This window comes from Zootermopsis nevadensis, unplaced genomic scaffold (assembly GCF_977971745.1).
Source record: "Zootermopsis nevadensis isolate Lab colony 2312 unplaced genomic scaffold, Znev_1.0 Znev_ptg000019l, whole genome shotgun sequence".
In the NCBI taxonomy this organism is placed as follows: domain Eukaryota; kingdom Metazoa; phylum Arthropoda; class Insecta; order Blattodea; family Termopsidae; genus Zootermopsis; species Zootermopsis nevadensis.
Window position 1 is genome coordinate 9,178,940 of NW_028259151.1, and position 17,319 is coordinate 9,196,258.

Consider the following 17,319-nt stretch of genomic DNA (forward strand, 5'->3'; position numbering starts at 1 on the left):
ATGAAAATCTTTCGAGTTGATAAGAATTTCACGGTCATTTATGAAACTAGAGAGTTCATTAGAGTGTGAAAACTATCACATTAATAAGTCATTTGTATGGACATGACCTTAAACGTAAATTCAGTGCTGTGACCTTCAAAATAATACCTCTTATCATGGGCACTGTGTAGAGAAGTATATTGATATTGTAATAAAATAAATAAACAATTTAACGTTGATTAACTACGTGCTGTGAACTACGAGACTTGCGGTGCACATGGGAAGTACGAAACTTGAATATTGATAGTCGGTAAAGATGAAAGGAAGAGATGAATTGGGAGATTAATGCACAAATCGCAAATAAATCATATATAAATTTGTGTAGAAGAGAGAATTGGCTCAGGATGAGGTCCAGTGGCGGGCTGTCGTGAAAACGGAGATGAACCTTTTGGTTCCATAAAGAGCGAGGTAATTCTTGACAAGGTGAACTACTATCAGCTTCTCAAGAAGGTTTTAAATTGGTGTGTTGAACGGTGAACCTTGCAATGTTAACGTTATATACGTAAACTGTGTTATACAAGACCGTTTTAGAATAGCATTAACACAGACCAAGATTAAAAAATTTGTTTTGAAAAATAAGGAATTTGTTTAAACTAACTTAAGCCAATTTATGGACCAGTGGGTGCGCGCGCATTTCCACACGTGCATTACCGCTTCAGACTGTAAGTTATTGTAGCGTGGTCGACGATGGTCCGATTTCCGTCGTCACGTATTCCAGCCACGTCTGGTGGACCGCCATCTCAGTTCCCCGTTACCCCTAAGGTAACCTTTCTGACCCTGATCAATGCTGTCTGCTCACCCCTAACACGTAAAATAGCAACGTAAGGGAGAACACTGAAGCTATAGAACAAACTGGAAATGTTGACCAAATTCTGTCGGAGTGTTCATATCAAGGAACAGAAGGCTGACGGAACAGTGCGCAATAGTGACGAGACATTCATGCAAAATTTCGGTGTAAAAACCTGAAGAGAGACCGCTTGGGAGGTTTATGAAGGTGGGAAGATAATAATATTAAAACTGTTTCTCTAACAATTAAGTGAAATTAAATGTGTTCTGCTGTTTGTAGCTTCCTACAGTAATTAATACGGGCAACATTTGCATTACAGTGTTACCTGCTGCCTGTAACGAAATGTGAGCTGAGGGTCATTTCAGCATACCCATCTCGCGTGGCGTGACGTCAGAATTTCTAGATTCGTATCCTGGAACGCGCTGTGCTGTTGTTTCATTTTTATTATTGCGTCGGGATGAGACCATGTCCCTGTAGAACTTCGGAGGCTAACGGGCCCATTCTACAGCCCCCAGATGATACATGAGTGAATATGTAGGAACGGTGGTATGATACTGAGGGGGTGAAACATAAGGAACGGAGAGAGACCATTTCACTTTGTCCACAACGTCGACTACCCCGGCCGAAGTCTGAGGCCTCCGCGAAAATACACCGTCTACTAGAAGCCTGAGATGTAGCAACTGTTTCCCTGATGAAGATTTCCGTCTTCTGGGTTGTTGCGCTGTGTAGTCTGGTCGATGTTAACCAACGTTTCAGAGGTCATACTGCCTCCGTCATCAGGGCGATCGCCCTGATGACGGAGAAGACAGAAATCTTCATACTCTGATGACGGAGGCAGTATGACCTCTGAAACGTTGGTTAACATCGACCAGACTACACAGCGCAACAACCCAGAAGACGGAAATCTTCATACTCACCGCTGTGAGAACCTCAAGTCTTACATGTTTCCCTGATGATCGCTGTCATTGTCATCATCTCTAAAGACGAACATAGAGCGGACCGTACACAGAGGAAACCAGTTCCGTGAAATCGGTTTTAGAATCTTGAGTGTTTTGGCGTCATCGAAAAATGTTCTTGTTGTAAATTGGAGACACGTAGAGCCATACGAAATGACTGTTGTGCGACTTTGGTTCTCTTTACAGTAATGGAGTTTTTAGATGGAATTCTAATTTTCGACTTTATTAGATCGATTTTTTGGAGCGGTTTTTCTGTGTGCATAGCCCAACTGAGAGTAATCATTTAAAAATAAAAATACGCCCGCTGTAATTGAATGGACTACGATTCATGAACAACATTCACTCCTTCAGGACTGATTACCAATGATTCGGAGGGATCTATATATTCCGTTCTGAAGATGGAGGTGGAAAGTTGCTCCGGTGACGCAGTCCAGAAGACCACCACTTAACTTGTAAAACTGTGCAAGTAACTCAAATGATCAATAAATCCCTCGCATTTTACTAGACATGAAGGTTGATTACCTTGTTTACAGCATCCTGCCACTGGACTTCGCGGCGGAATGTGGGATCAGAGATTATATCGGTAGACAGTTGAACATCTTCCAGGCAATCTGACTCTTCGCTGGCCTCGGCTTGAGTGTCCAAGTCGTGTACTAGTAACGCAAAGTTTTCGTTCTTTTGTTTCCACCCCTAACTCAACTCCGTCTTATCGCCAACTCAAGATTTAAACCGACATTACTCAAGAGCTGACTTCCATTTCTTTCTCCATCCCCTGTTCTATGTTCTTGTACCACCCTTCGTCTGAATTTTCCGTACCCTCGCTGTCACGCTCGACCTACGTTCGATCCCTTTACGTTTACGTTGTTAGAAATTAAGCTACGCCATGTTGCAGCAGGAATTGTTTTTTAAATAATGTATTGCATCGATAGGTCTGCTCACATACTCGTTTAAAATAAAAATGCGTCCATATTTATTCCATTGCTGTATTTCTTACTCTGAATTCCTCTCACTGTTTTGTTTCAATTAGTTCATTAATTAATTTATTCATACGGCTGAGTTTATTTTAAATTTCATACACCGACAATAATATCTGTCATTTTTGGGGACAAAAAATCAGTTTCTGATAAACGTGTATGTTAACTGAAATTATCATAATACAGTGTTTTATTTCCATATTCATCTACTTCTTAATTTGTACGAGTCTTCTCGCTTTTTTACAAATATTTGGCAAGAAAAAGCTGTCTGCGTGTAAGTTTAAGCTCTGAAAAATGCTCACAAACGTTCGACGAAATTTGTATTACTTCCGCCATATATTTACATAATAATATGGGCAATAGTACACTCAACAGAAAACTGTAAGATGTAAGGTAAAGCTGGTGTGTGACTTCTTTAAAAGCCAATAACTCGAGACCTATATAAGATAGAGAATATAAACCTATATGTAAATTAGAGAGTAAATAAAGGGCTTTCTCTACATGATATTTATTTTATTATATAATGCATATTTTACACATTTTTGAAATATTTATCCAAAACATGTAATAACTTTAACCTCGTTCCTTAACTTCAAGCACTTGCCACGTCTAAAGCGTAAGAGTTAGATTCGGACATATTAAGAGTTAAATACGTAAATAAACACGAGCTTTTCAAATTTGCAAACAGATTTCAGCTAACTCTTACGGTTTATGAGTTTTGGCCATTTTAACAAAGAACGTTTCTTGAGTGAGTGCGTTTTGAGTACATGACGCAACACATAGATGAGCTGTCGGCGGATGACGTCACGTATAGATAAGATGTAAAAGTTCAATAATGTGTGAATAAAATTTTATTTCAGTACAAATATATTTCTACAGTTAAACGTTATTCAACGTTAACTAGGGAACCGTGGTTCCACTATCAATTTTTATAGACTGTCCCACTCCGTTCCGAGCTTTGACAACATTGACAGGTTCTTCTCGTTGCCGGAGTACTTTAATTCCTTCTTCTCTCTCAGGTCGTCGTGTAGTCTTATCTTTGGCCGACTATTCATTGTCTGCAGTGAGGAACCGTTTCAGCGATGTTCTGGCTCCGAATATCTGTAGGAAGACGCGAGGAATTACGTCAGGACGGAGTAAAAACGGATGTAGTGCCTTCTTCCTAAGTTTGCCTGGTTACTCAGATCATGGAAACTTAATCGACGTCGTTAATGAGGTCGAATGTTAAAGGTTTTTCTTGAAAATAACATGGATATTCAACTCGCGACAGCCTGGAAACACACGCTACACAAAAATATGGAACCCAAAACTATCTTCAGAAGCTACCGCAATTGTACTATGATCTAATCTACGAGAATTCATCGACATCTTCATATCTTCTGTCCTTAAGCCCTTCTTAGTATTAGGTCTCCCAAATGGTATCTGCCCTTCAGGTTTCCAACAAAATTTTGTATGCACGTCAGAAAACTCGAAAAAATATCGTTGATGATCAAAACATTCAAACTGGTATAATACTAAAAGGCTTGTAAAATTTGACGTGTATTTTGTCAGTCTGACATTAACATTACAACATGGTTTCGGGACATTTTGATAATTTAATGATATAACTCATAACTCCCAAGCGAGTAGTTAGATCTTTAAACGAATATCATCCAAATACAAGCTACTTACCTCCAAGAAAACACACCACTCCAACAACATAAATTAATTTTGATTATATTTAAGATTTTTTTCGATTTTCATTCTAAAAACTAATAATTACAATGGATGGACGGTGTAGACGACATTCAGAGTCAAGGATTTAGAAGAAATTCTTACAAATGTTCTAATAATAATAATAATTGTAGTTTAATTGTTCATAATAACATGCCGTTTATGGTATTTCAGGAGTTTTATCTTGAAAATGAACAATTGTCAGGTTATTTGAACAAAAATTTCCTTGGATATTATCCATCGTCTAGTAAAATATAAAACGTAAAACGACGTTTCGGAAATGGGGCTCTATCTCCGTCTTCAGGTTCCTACTCAGTTGGGCCCATTAGATAGAGCTAATCCCCATCTCCGAAACGTCGTTTTACGTTTTATATTTTTTACTAGACGATGGATAATATCCAAGGAAATTTTTATTCAAATGACTCATCAACGTCATCATAAACTTTTAGATTTGAAATGTCAGGTTATTCGTTAAAGAACCAGTGCGACACTGCTCCTATCCAACCAGTCTTTTCCCTTTTCGTTCCACGATTTACTTCTCCGTACTAATGTTATTGATATTTCCGAATAGGAAGTTCCTCTTATCTTATCTTAACAAAGCGATCTTCAATTTCTAGAGGCATTATTTGGGCTAGAAAGACTTTCAGAAGAATGAGGGTTTAGATAGCCATGCCAAGTCAAAGTGGCATGACCGGAAACTTGGCGATTCTGGGAAGTCGGTTCACTGTCTTGACATTCCGAAGTCCGGATTGGAAGTAGCAAGACTTTGGACGCATAAATTTCTTTCCTCTCCAAATCAGCGAAAGACTGGGACCACGAAATATTTATAGAATGACGTAGACACGAGTATAGTATATTTAACCATAGATAAGCAGAGTATTTATGTACGGGTGTGAAACTTTATCTCGCTTCATCAAAGTAAACGTAATAAGCTATGAGATGATAATGTTGCGTCATATTGTGATGAATTATAATTGTTTAATTTTAACCGTCTAATTACAATAAAATATTTTATTAAATATTAAAATATTATTACTACAATTAACATTTAATATTTAAAATATTTAAAATATATTAAAATGATGCTTTTTCTATCGAAATGTTCCAATAATAATATTTTAATATTTAATAAAATATTTTATTGTGATTAGACGGTTAAAATTAAACAATTGTAATAAGCTATATAATATATTCTTTAAGTAACGCGGATTAATATTAATGTAACACAAAGCGAGTCATCACTGTGATAACTTACTAGACCCGTAAGCAGGTAGTGATGGGATCGAATCCTGATTAAAAAGACCTACTTTTGTTTGCGCTGACCACAAGTTGCTTTTCACTTTTTACAAGAAACTACTTCATCGAGGTTATGCAATTTTTTGAAGGTGTATTAGAGTCGATTGCTTTCTTGTACCCCAACTTTTTGATCAAACCCTTAAGTCATCCATATTCTTACCCTGTGGTAAAAATTATTTCATGCTCTATTTAAGCATCTCTTCATGTAATTACTTATTCACTATTTATTCATGTTAACATTGATAATTTTATTTAATATTACAAATTCTCTTTATTAAAATTGCTTGTATAAATACAATAAACTACGTTTCAGTCCGAATTAGGTCAACTTCCAATCGTCTTCCAACGAATTAAGTAAGTCATTAGCTTGTATTTAGTACATTCTATGAAAGATCATATCAATTAACTATGGTTCTTATGGAACCACTTATTATCGTTAAGCCGGGGTCAACTGAATTAGTAGCTGTACAATTAGTCTAGCTTTAACCTAGTTTCTGCTATGTATCAAACAGCATCGACATTCACTGACATTCCATCTCACAAACCAATAAAGTAAGGAATGTAATATAGGAAAGACTTTTCACGGGAACCTGTTGGGAAAGGCCTGTGCTCTCTGGACATAAATGGTCCTCGTCTCACAACAGAATTAATATAATTCTGTATCCTTTGATGTTAACTAAATGTCATAATCCTTAAATATCTGACTCATTGTATTCGTAAAGTTCTAAACAACGGTCTAGCTCATAGGAACAGCTTGTGTTATTTCAGGTTAAAACGATTAATTCATCAAGATCGCTGTCTACAGGGTTAACAGCAAAACGTAGTCTGGTAGAACTTCACCGACGTTTCAGACGAACTGATGATGGAGGCATCAAGCACTTAGTAGTAGTCTAATTCATGGGATCGATCGAAATTGTAGGCAAAAGTTTAACCACGCACGTACAGAAAGAAAGTTTTTGTATGCGAATTATATTTCTCATTGCAGGTGGTGAGTGGTGACCACGTGTGAACAGCGGAAAATATGAATTTCTTCAGGCAGTCTCCAGGTAAGTTTCAACATTACATTATTAATTTATCGGTATATTATTAACCAAGTTATCACACTCGTCGTTGCCAAAGTCAAACAATGTAGAAGAGACGTTTATGCATCAATGTCTAAGAATTTAATCTTGGTTCGTGCCCTGTGATTCTGTTATCGGTTATGCATCCACAGGCGTCAACACTTTTATTTAAAGATTATTATAAAGACGCTGAAATCGACTGCAACACTGCTCAGTCCACATCTTGTACACTTAAGTTAGAGAAGTTTCCTCGTGATCAACGGATACGTCTCTCGGAATCATATCCCGAAGAGGTCGCTTAGCAGAAACAATGAAAAGTCGCGATCAGATACACTTTGTGCCAAAATATAAGAACGCAATGAATAGCCTCATTAATTAAGTTTCAGTAATTGTGGTCTTCTATGTACTGTTTAATATGACGTAGATGAAAGACTTTAGAAGTTCGTATCCTTACCAATGTTTGTTAATAGATCTATGAAATAAAAGATTTGGCAAGACTTATTTTGTTTGGGTTTCACAGAATGTGGTTGACTGCTATATCTCTAAGATTCTAATAAAAAGCATATTAACATTTCATCTAGATTTTTTCTCGCTGTACTTCGTTTGGTCTCAGAACAAAACGTAGTTGAGCTGATTCATTTTTCTCACTTCATTTGTTCATAGGGATCTGCCACCACGTTTGTAGAGTCCTGTCATACGAATATGATAGGCCTGTATGGTCATTATTATTATCCGTTATAGGAGCAAATTCAACTTTAGTATTCAAACTTAAACTCTACATTCGTGGGCTTTAGAAGAAGGCTATTTTCCTACTTAAACGGTTTCAATTAACTGGCTATGTCTATAAGAGAAATTCATATGTAGGATTATTATAAATTCCGTATTGCCCAAATAGTTCGTCGAGTTCCTTCTGTAGTTGTGAAAATTCATTCGTTGAAATATGAAAAGGGGTAAAGTTGGGATAGTTCTTAAGATCCATTGAGGAGATCGCCAATTATTCCCGTTCAAACTTAAACTGGAAACTAATTGCTGTTTTGTCGCTCGTAATATTACTATGTGTCACTAACAGAGTGACGGCTGTCATATGTTTTAGGCACTTTTCGACTTCATTTTAGTAGTAGAACATATTTATCGATGTATTTCATGGAGTTAAGAATTATCCTGTATATGAAACACATTTGATATCTATTATATCGCTGATAATAGTCATCCTGATCACTAATTCTGTAACATGAAATAGATTAGAATTAAGGAAGAAGGGAACAGCAGGTTATTGAAATCTACGTCATTGACGAATAACTGCACCTGCTTTGTCAGATCTGGCTTGAGAGACCTCTTTCTCCGATCCCTGGACGTATTTCGAAAATTGTACCCCTGGAATAACTTCGTTATTGTAGGCTAATAATTTTACATTTTAATGTTATGTAGAAGTTTTTCATAACGTTGTCCCCACGAGGACGGAAAATACCCGTGGGTTTATTGCATGTCGTAACATTAGTCGAGACAAATACCTATGTAAATCGCTGTCTTCCGACATGCTGCTGAAAAGCTGATGGTTACATACTTGCACAGAATTCAAGAATATTTCCGTAAGTGCGTCGGAATGCCATTCGATTCGTTTATAAAACTTTTTGACTGACATTGTCTAACACACTGGAGTGAACGTATTGTACAGGCCGGAAATGCCATTTCGCGTAAGCGGAACATTTTCTGTCCCATCCCATCCACACCGAGTCTGCAAGAGTTCCATCAGGGGGTCGCCGTGTCATTGAGTCTTTGGCGAGAAAAAACATCTTCATTCGTCGCGTGCTCCTTTGTTGGAGATTATTACCGTCATCATTCCGACGTCTTCAACAGTTTGTTACTTAGCGTTGCGGGGGAGGAGGGGAGAGGAAAAATGGTGCCGTGACCTGCGACAAAGTTGAAGGAGGGACGCAATTTCCGACATCTGCTACATCACTGTCGTAGATAGTAGAGGGTCTTCATTGGAATTGCATATCTTTGGTGATATTTTGCAGTTATGGTCGAAAATCGCTTGTTATGACAAATGGTATGTGTTGAATCTCATGCCTAAGTGTTATCAATGAAAAATGGGAGAACAAGAAATCAGAAAATAATAAGCAGTGAATGGGTGATTATTATTTATTGTATAAGTATTATGTTAAATTTTCGACGATACAGTTTTGTATTTTAGTCTTTCGACCTATTACGCTATTTTGTTTCTTGTAAAAATTAAGGCTATTGCTCGATTATGTTTTGTGATGTAAGGGAAAGGAAAGATAAGAAATTGGTGTCGAATATAGAAAAGGAACAAGGCGTCCTTTTAACACAGAACAAGACGCAGGGATCGATGTCTCGAGCAAACTTTTCTGCGGAAAGGAGTCTTTCACAGATAGTGAATTTGTGAACTCGTTCTGGCGGAAAACAGCGCGGTATAAAAATGTAATTTTCTTTTTAAGTACTTACGGCGTGTCCAATACATAAATAAAAAGACTTGATTACAGATGAAAGGTTAATTTTTGAATGCATATGAGATGTTTGAGGTGACAAGGGATGGACCGGTTGATAACTCTTGTGGACATGATAATGAACCTCCGGTAATTCTTGGCTAGATGAACGTAATATTAGCTCCTGAAGAAGGACTCTGTTTAATCTAGTTGGCTAAAACAGTTACAGGATAAATTTCAAGCATTCGTGTTCCTCCCTATAACATGGGATTGCAATGCTGACCCCAGCGACACAATCGAATTATTTGTGTCTTTACGAGGCGCGAGCGACAACTTTGAAGTATGTAAGACTTGAGGTTCTCACAGCGGTGAATATGAAGATTTCTGTCTTCTGGGTTATTGCGCTGTGTAGTCTGGTCGATGTTAACCAACGTTTCAGAGGTCATACTGCCTCCGTCATCAGGGCGATGAATATTCATCGCCCTGATGACGGAGGCAGTATGACCTCTGAAACGTTGGTTAACATCGACCAGACTACACAGCGCAATAACCCAGAAGACAGAAATCTTCAACTTTGAAGTAGCAAATGAATTATTCTTCACGGAAGCTATGAAGGTCAGAATAACTGGCGAAGTCTTGTAGTAAAGGCTGTTAGCTATTGTGGAAGACACTCATAAGTGTGACCACAGATTATCACCTAATTTGGCTTGTAGAAATCTTGGCCTTTCCAAAAGAATGCGAAGTATAATTAACGTAAATTGTCCCAGTTGGTAAATTTAGTTTGTCTACTGCGCGACTCTCCAGGGGGCGCTGTTCAGTAACGTTACTAAAATAAAACATTTGACAAACACAGTTATAAATAAAATTTATTTATTTTGTACAGTCTATACACAAACGTTTGAAGTTTATTGGTGTTGTAAAAATTATATAATATTAAAACATTTTATTGTGTAAAATATTATATTAGCGCTCTTAATCGTAAATACGATTTTACATTATATTTTTTTAGCGCATGTATTAAAACGACATGTTTCGACGGGTAATACCGTCGTCTTCAGGTTTTTATCAATTTAAAATATTTTAAAAACTAATATAATATTTTACACAATAAAATGTTTTAATATTATATAATTTTTACAACACCAATAAACTTCAAACGTTTGTGTATAGACTGTACAAAATAAATATATTTAATCAAACACAAACATGACGCATATAAGATACAAATTTTATAAATAAAAGTTGTAGGTTTATTAATAATTTATTTATTTATATTTCTGTTGTTAGATGTGTGTGCTGAACACACCGGTGCTTCGTACAAATCAAGATTTCCATTGCTGGGTTCAAACAAAGCCCTCAAGAAAGTGTGCGTTTTAGAGGAAGAAGTAATTATATCATTTTTAATGAAATTTAAATATCGAATGCTCTCACAACTGGAAGACGAGAATTGGAAATCGATACAGCATTCCCAGTTGACATAACGGGTCACTTCTGTGGTAACTTCAGTGCGAGTACAAGAATCATACAGTGAACTAGGACGATAGTCTATTTTCCGTCCGTTGGTTGAGGTTGAACTTACAATGTTCTGTACTTGAAGGCTCCAATTAGTGGAGTCTAGATGCGTAGTTTGTAGTTGGGGGAACCGTGATTAATGAGAAAGCACGTAAATGTGGTTATGACAATGCAATGTATGGGACAATTACATCATCCTAACACAATGTCGAGCACTCTTGTAGGAACGGAGATTCAAATTTAATTTCAAGAGTCAGTGCGCTGTCGACTAGCCAGAACTCTCTCTGCATCTTTTCCATTCGTTACTTCTTAATCCAACTTATCCATATTCTATTCAAAACGAAGAATTATGGAGAAAGTGTGTCTGATGACATCTGGCGGAGAAGCTGGGCTTTAAGTTGTGGGTTTACGCAGAAGTCACCGTTTCTTGGCAACCAGGGACACAAAAACTGAAGTTTTGTAGAAATGCAAATAGGCTTTTGAACTCATATTTGTGCCGCTAATTTCTACGACAGATATGCGTCATGGATGTAAGTCGATGGGTCCTGTTGTATCGGATACGCTGATAGATGTGTTCCTCAACGTCAACGCACTCTTTACTGGATAGTCATCCTAGGAAGAACACCACACGTCCTTTGTATCAACTCGTGTACCTTCCATTGTCTCATACAGTTGTTAAAATCTTGAAAAGATACTCTTCCGCAAATGATATTAGTTTTTTAAGTAGGATTTGAGGTTTTCGCACAATCTGGTTACAAAAATCGGATACACGTATTTATTCTTTTCTGGTGCATTCCATTTATGTCCTGCCACGTACAAAGTGTTTCAGGATTATCACTATTGAACAGGAAATTACAACTATTAGGGTTCATGCTAATTAATTATCAGTTTTGTTTGGAAACGCCGGCATCACTTTTGAGGTAAACCGATTTGCCCTTACTTACTCAGTTTGAATATCTTCAGATTAATACTACCGACTTACAGGAGAAGATTTTTGGATCTAAGAAAGAGTAACATTCAGTTTAATATTATCAACATGCAGAAAAAAAGACGAGCGTGACATACAGAACACAGGAGAAATAAGAAATTTGTTCAAAATTTTAGTCGATAAACCTGACAGTAGAATATTACATTAGACATTTAAAATTAATTTGGAGGATAATATTAAAGTGGTTCTTAAACAAACAGGGAGTAAGGATGTGGGAGGGATTGCATGTGCTCAGGATGGTTTCTAGAAGCGTTGTTTTGTCACCACGATGACGAACATAGGGAAGGGAAGTTTTTGGCAATGCAAACGACTGTCAGCTTTTGAAGAAGGTCTCGGCTTCACAGAATTCGCCAGTTATTCGACTCACTGTTACAGTTGCACACACGTTGGGAGAAGTTACTCGGAAGCTTCATATATCAAATAAGTTAGCTGTGGTAATTAGTTAATGCAGACAAAATATTACCCCAGAGGCGGCAAATATTTGCCTCACACTCGAAGGGTCACATTTATTACTGCAAAAAGTAGCAAATAAGTCTTGTATAAAACGAAAAATATGTCGGAACACTTGTGTTGTCCGAGACGTAAATCGTTATACTTGAGAGGGAAGCTGGGTCCGCTCTTCGTGCGTGGATGGCTAGTTGCATGGTGGTTGGTCGAGACCGCAAGGGTCTGCTCTGGGCGGAAGGGAGAAGCCCCTGGGGACGAGGGAGGACTACCCGCAGAGCAGCCGGCTTGTCGAGAACTGGATACAGTTACTTATCCGTTCTAAATGACTACAAATTGAACTGGTGATTGAAGTCTCGCAAGCGAATTCTACGCATAATTTTAGAGTTAATTTGGGTGCGTAGTTTCAGATAAAAATCCTCAGATTGAAATTCTACAGTCAACAAAAAAATATAATATAGCTAATAAACCCTTCAGATATTTTTGAACGACGGTAACAAACCTAAATTACATTTTCGATGGAATTAAAGCTTATTAAATTCCTGAAATTCTTGCAGTTTGGAATCTTTAATCTGTCCTTTACCAGATACAAAAGAGTTGAGGTTATTGAGGAGTTCCATTATTATTATTAATATGTTTTGTGGACAAAGTATTGTTCGGGGCTTTGAAAAATTTTGATTGTAAAACCTATAGGCAAGAGAGGATGCAGGAATACGTGGAGTAGATGAGAGGTTAATATCAAAACTGATCCTAAATAAATAAATAACGAGGGTATGGACTGTGTTAATCAGGCCCAGACTTTGTTTCGGCGATGGGTCTCGTGAATATGATAATGAACGAGAGGTTTATGTAAAAGTCGAGACATATCTTGTCGCTAATTCAGTCCGAACATACTAAAGCTAAGCAGTGATTTGTCTGAAAGTATACTAGAAGTCCCGTCCTGTGACATGATTAAAAATCAAACATGACTCAGTACGGAAATTGGTCTCATTACTTAACTTCTTAAGATAATTCTCTGAATATTTCGTGTGCATAAAATTATAATATTTCTGTTTTTTTAGCCCAAATGAGCGTATGTCGTCTACGTCAGTGGTTTTCAACCTCGGGTACGCGTACCCCCGGGGGTACGCGAAGACATCTTAGGGGGGTACGTGAAGTTTAAAAAATATTTGATGTTAAACACTGAATAATCAGTAGTATAATTTATTTAATTTATTTTAGATGTAGATTATATACTATGTATAACTTGAATTAAACACCAACAACTTTGGGGGTACAAAGTTGAAAGAGAAATTATATCTGGGAGTTATTATTATTTAGTGTTCTGTCTGACGACAGGTCCATATGAACAGGATCCTTCCATCCTTTTCTCGGACTGGGACCTGTTCATATACGTTCTTGGCAGATGATCCAGAAGTGGTTTGCCATTGCCTTCTTCTGTGTGTGAAGGGAGTAATTGTTGAGATGCCACGGAGGAAAACTCCGTGTTGCCTAGACCACGGCCTTGCCCAACACAAGTTATAAATTCGGGCACCGCCGGGAACAAAAAAGTTTGAATACCACTGGTCTACGTCATTAAAATACGGACTTAAGAAGTGTTTACCCCACGTACGTCATTGGACGACACGCTGTAATAGTTGACTGTCTTTGAAGATGGTACAAAGCACCGCTCTGTAAAGTCTGTAATAAGCCAAACCATCTGTTTCACGTAATAAGCCACCCAGACGCGGAACGAATTGAGAGTAATGAGACTCATGTATCCAGGTAGAGAATGAAGGACATTTTAACAGACAAGATACGCACTTGCACGTCCTTCTCGTTATTGTATGCAAATAGATTCTCTTCTCGCACACAGCTCGATCTACCCGATTTAAAACGTAACCCAACTCATTCCCATCCGCTTCGTATGTGACGTCTCTCAGAACCGCCCAGATGGCGATGACGTAATAAGCGTCTTAAATGTTCTGAGCCCACTGCGACATTACGTCACTCGCAAGTGGGAGACTGGAGGGTGCTGAAGTCTATCGTATCCTATTGATGCAAATGAAGAATGTCGTTAGTTCTGTATCAATAGACAATCACTTGATAGTGTCTGTAAATGCTTTTGTTAAAAGGGTCATATACGTTGTCCCCGTGGCAATGTCATATCAATAGAACAGACAAAGTTTCACAAATAGGAAATAATTCAAGATACGAAATCTTTCCATTTTCCCATTTAAGGGATTTTGTTACTTCTCCTTTATTTGTACATCTTACCACCTGGTTGTTATGGTTTAATTTCCGACTTTTGTCAATTACGTAGGTTATTCAAACTCGAATAATTAAAACATTTAAAATTGTTCAATGTAGGGCCAATCAGTCGTCTGTGTATGGCGAAGGACAGTCGCGTTGTTTAGACAGTTAGCCTCGTCGGATGTTGAGAACTGTCCGTTTCGGCAAACATTGAAGTTTCCGTCTTCATGGCTAATACGTAGCGTGTTATTCTCCCATTACATACGTAGCAGACCGTTCTTTAGCTCTACAAATCACCGCCACGAAATCAAACTCCCCTCCTACTGATTGCCCAGACTTTCACATTCACTCGGAAATTGGCAACTTCAATTATTTTCGAAACGTTGGATAATTCTCACAGCATTGCCCCGAAAGCTGAAATTACACACACGATAGGATACTAGTGAGATACTGCAGGCAAAGACTATCGGCCGCATTCAAGTACACTGAATCTTTCAACACTTTAATTCATTGAGCGTATTTAAACTCACTTTTCGAGTTCCTCATATGCAATGCTACTGGTTTCGAATCAGTGGCAGACTATTATGAATCTTTAGGTCTCTTTAAAAGGCGGTAAACTTCTCGCCGTGCCGAGTGAAATTCATCAAATGTTTACGCACTGTGCGGGTACATTTTCCACATCGAGACTGAAGACTTTCTAATTCAAATATATTTAAGAAGAATTCTTGAGTCTCAGCTCCGTTCGTCCATCGATATCTGTAACACACAATGAGATCGTAATTTTGTGTACCCTGTTTACATACGTGTGGCCAGAATTGATGAGTTTACATCAATTTTGTCAGATTCTGACTCTTTGGCTGACATGATTGAAATCAGACCATCATGGCTGTACAATGGGACCCAGAAGTTAGTCAACTGAAGTTGAGAATGGAACAATGGTGGGAGGGTGACTTTGAGGGAGGGGGGGGAGTACAGTACTACCACTGCTAAAGACAAGGCTTCGTCACACCCCTTCACCCACAATTTAATTTGTGAAAATCTTGCCGCCTTGTTAGTGCCTCCCTTCACCACCCCCTATCCGCCCATCAACCATCCACTTGCATCTAACCCTCGTCATTCTTAATGGGAGAAGTGATTGCGGATATGGAAGGGCAGGGAGAATTTGGGGGTTGGGGGTGGCGAGCAGGAGCTAGTAAGATGAGTATGAATTATCACTACTCACCCATGCATCTAAGTTGGCAACATTCGCCCTCATCTCATGTTATTCCGAAAGAACCCGGAGCCACCCACCCTTTTCATGTCGGCAACCATCTACTGACCCACTGCTGGTCGGAGCTGTATCTGCTGACATGCGAGGGCTGGCAGTGCATTTGGGGAAGATACTAGGATAATTTCAGGCTGAGGTCCGCAGATAAAGAGATCGGCTCCCTTAATCACATCACTGATTTAGCCTCTAAGTGACGAAACATTTAATCGGTTGGAATAAGAAATAATATCGTCGAAGTAGTAAGAAATTAAAATAATCGCGTTCTCGGATGAATTTCGTTTACTCAAGAAGCTTCAGTTACGAATCTCCTCATGTTTATAAGTCAGTGGAAGGGGAGGGGGGCATGTGACACGTATGATAGATATGAAAAAGTGAAGGAAAAAGAGCAGTTGAGAGACCAAGACGGAGATGGTAATGAAACAGAACCTAGTCTCAAATAAATAGGGTGTGTGATTGTGGGCTGATTTCGTCGGGCACAGCACATGGTTGAGTAATAACCCTTTGTGAAAAGAAAAAGGCTTTGAACCCGGTTTATGAAGTTTACCACAAATGGTCGCAGACCTGTCGAATGATAGCTCAAAAATAATTTGAATTGTTATTTCAGTTGCTTTAAGCGCGGTGAGAATAACGGAAACCGCGTAAATACAAAACAGATGTGTGTATATTTACCTCTGGGCTTTAAATTGTTGAACAGAGTTAATAACATTAGACATCACGCATTCAGGTCACATTTAGAAAGTAGAAAAGTGTTTTCGGATGCAATTAGCTGTCTTCCTGAACTGTTAACTCCCTTGCTGCAGGAGTCAACAGTTTGTCCGTGTGGGCTACACAAGAGTTATAAGCCGCGGATATATAAAACCAAATTAGACGTCTATGGACAGCTGAGGTTGGCGGGAAGGGATCGTTCTAATGTGTTCTGCTGTTATCCCGGTAGTAAGCGAGCGTGTGTCCCAGCTAACACAGGCCACGCCGCTGCTGGTAGTAATTACGTGTAAAATGCACTTGTAAAACAGATAGCTAGGCCATTAACACAACATCAGTGGCATAACTTCATTAAAACACTACCAGATGCCGCCATACTACAAAATAATTAGAGGCAAAATGGAGTTTGCGCTCAGACGTCCTCGTGTTGTAATTATGGCCAAAAAAAATTACTTGAAAATCTAATTTTAAGTATTATTAAATAGAGAACGGTAGATGGTGTTAACAGTTTGTGTTAAGATTATGTAAAAACAGTTTTCACATCCAGAATTGAAGTAATGAGAATGTATGGAAAATATTCAAAGAGTGGTAATAGGGCATTAACAGTATATAAATGATTTCGGAATTTATATCGGCCTTTGATAGAAAGTTACAAAGGAACAAGGTATAATTAAAATTAGTTCTGGAATTCAGATATGAACTGATACATGATCACATTTATGTAACATCACATCAAGAGCAGAAAACAGTTATTATAATAAAAATTTAATTAATTATTCTTGTCCGTCTAATCACAATTTAAAATTCAAAATTAAAATTAAGATAATTAAAATATCATGTGATGTTCCTATCGAAACATTCGATTTACATTTAGAACATCTTTTTCTTACGACATGTTTCG

At 38.0% G+C, this 17,319-nt stretch overlaps 1 protein-coding gene across 1 annotated transcript in view; it reads left to right on the forward strand.

The window, feature by feature from the left end:
• The window catches only part of LOC110835066 (protein sax-3), a 658,245-nt gene that overhangs the window by 139,660 nt on the left and 501,266 nt on the right, over positions 1-17,319 (forward strand). Inside the window, exon 3 of the mRNA XM_087351644.1 lies at positions 6,751-6,811. The gene's annotated coding sequence lies outside the window, so the exon portion shown is untranslated. The remainder of the gene's footprint in view (positions 1-6,750; positions 6,812-17,319) is intronic.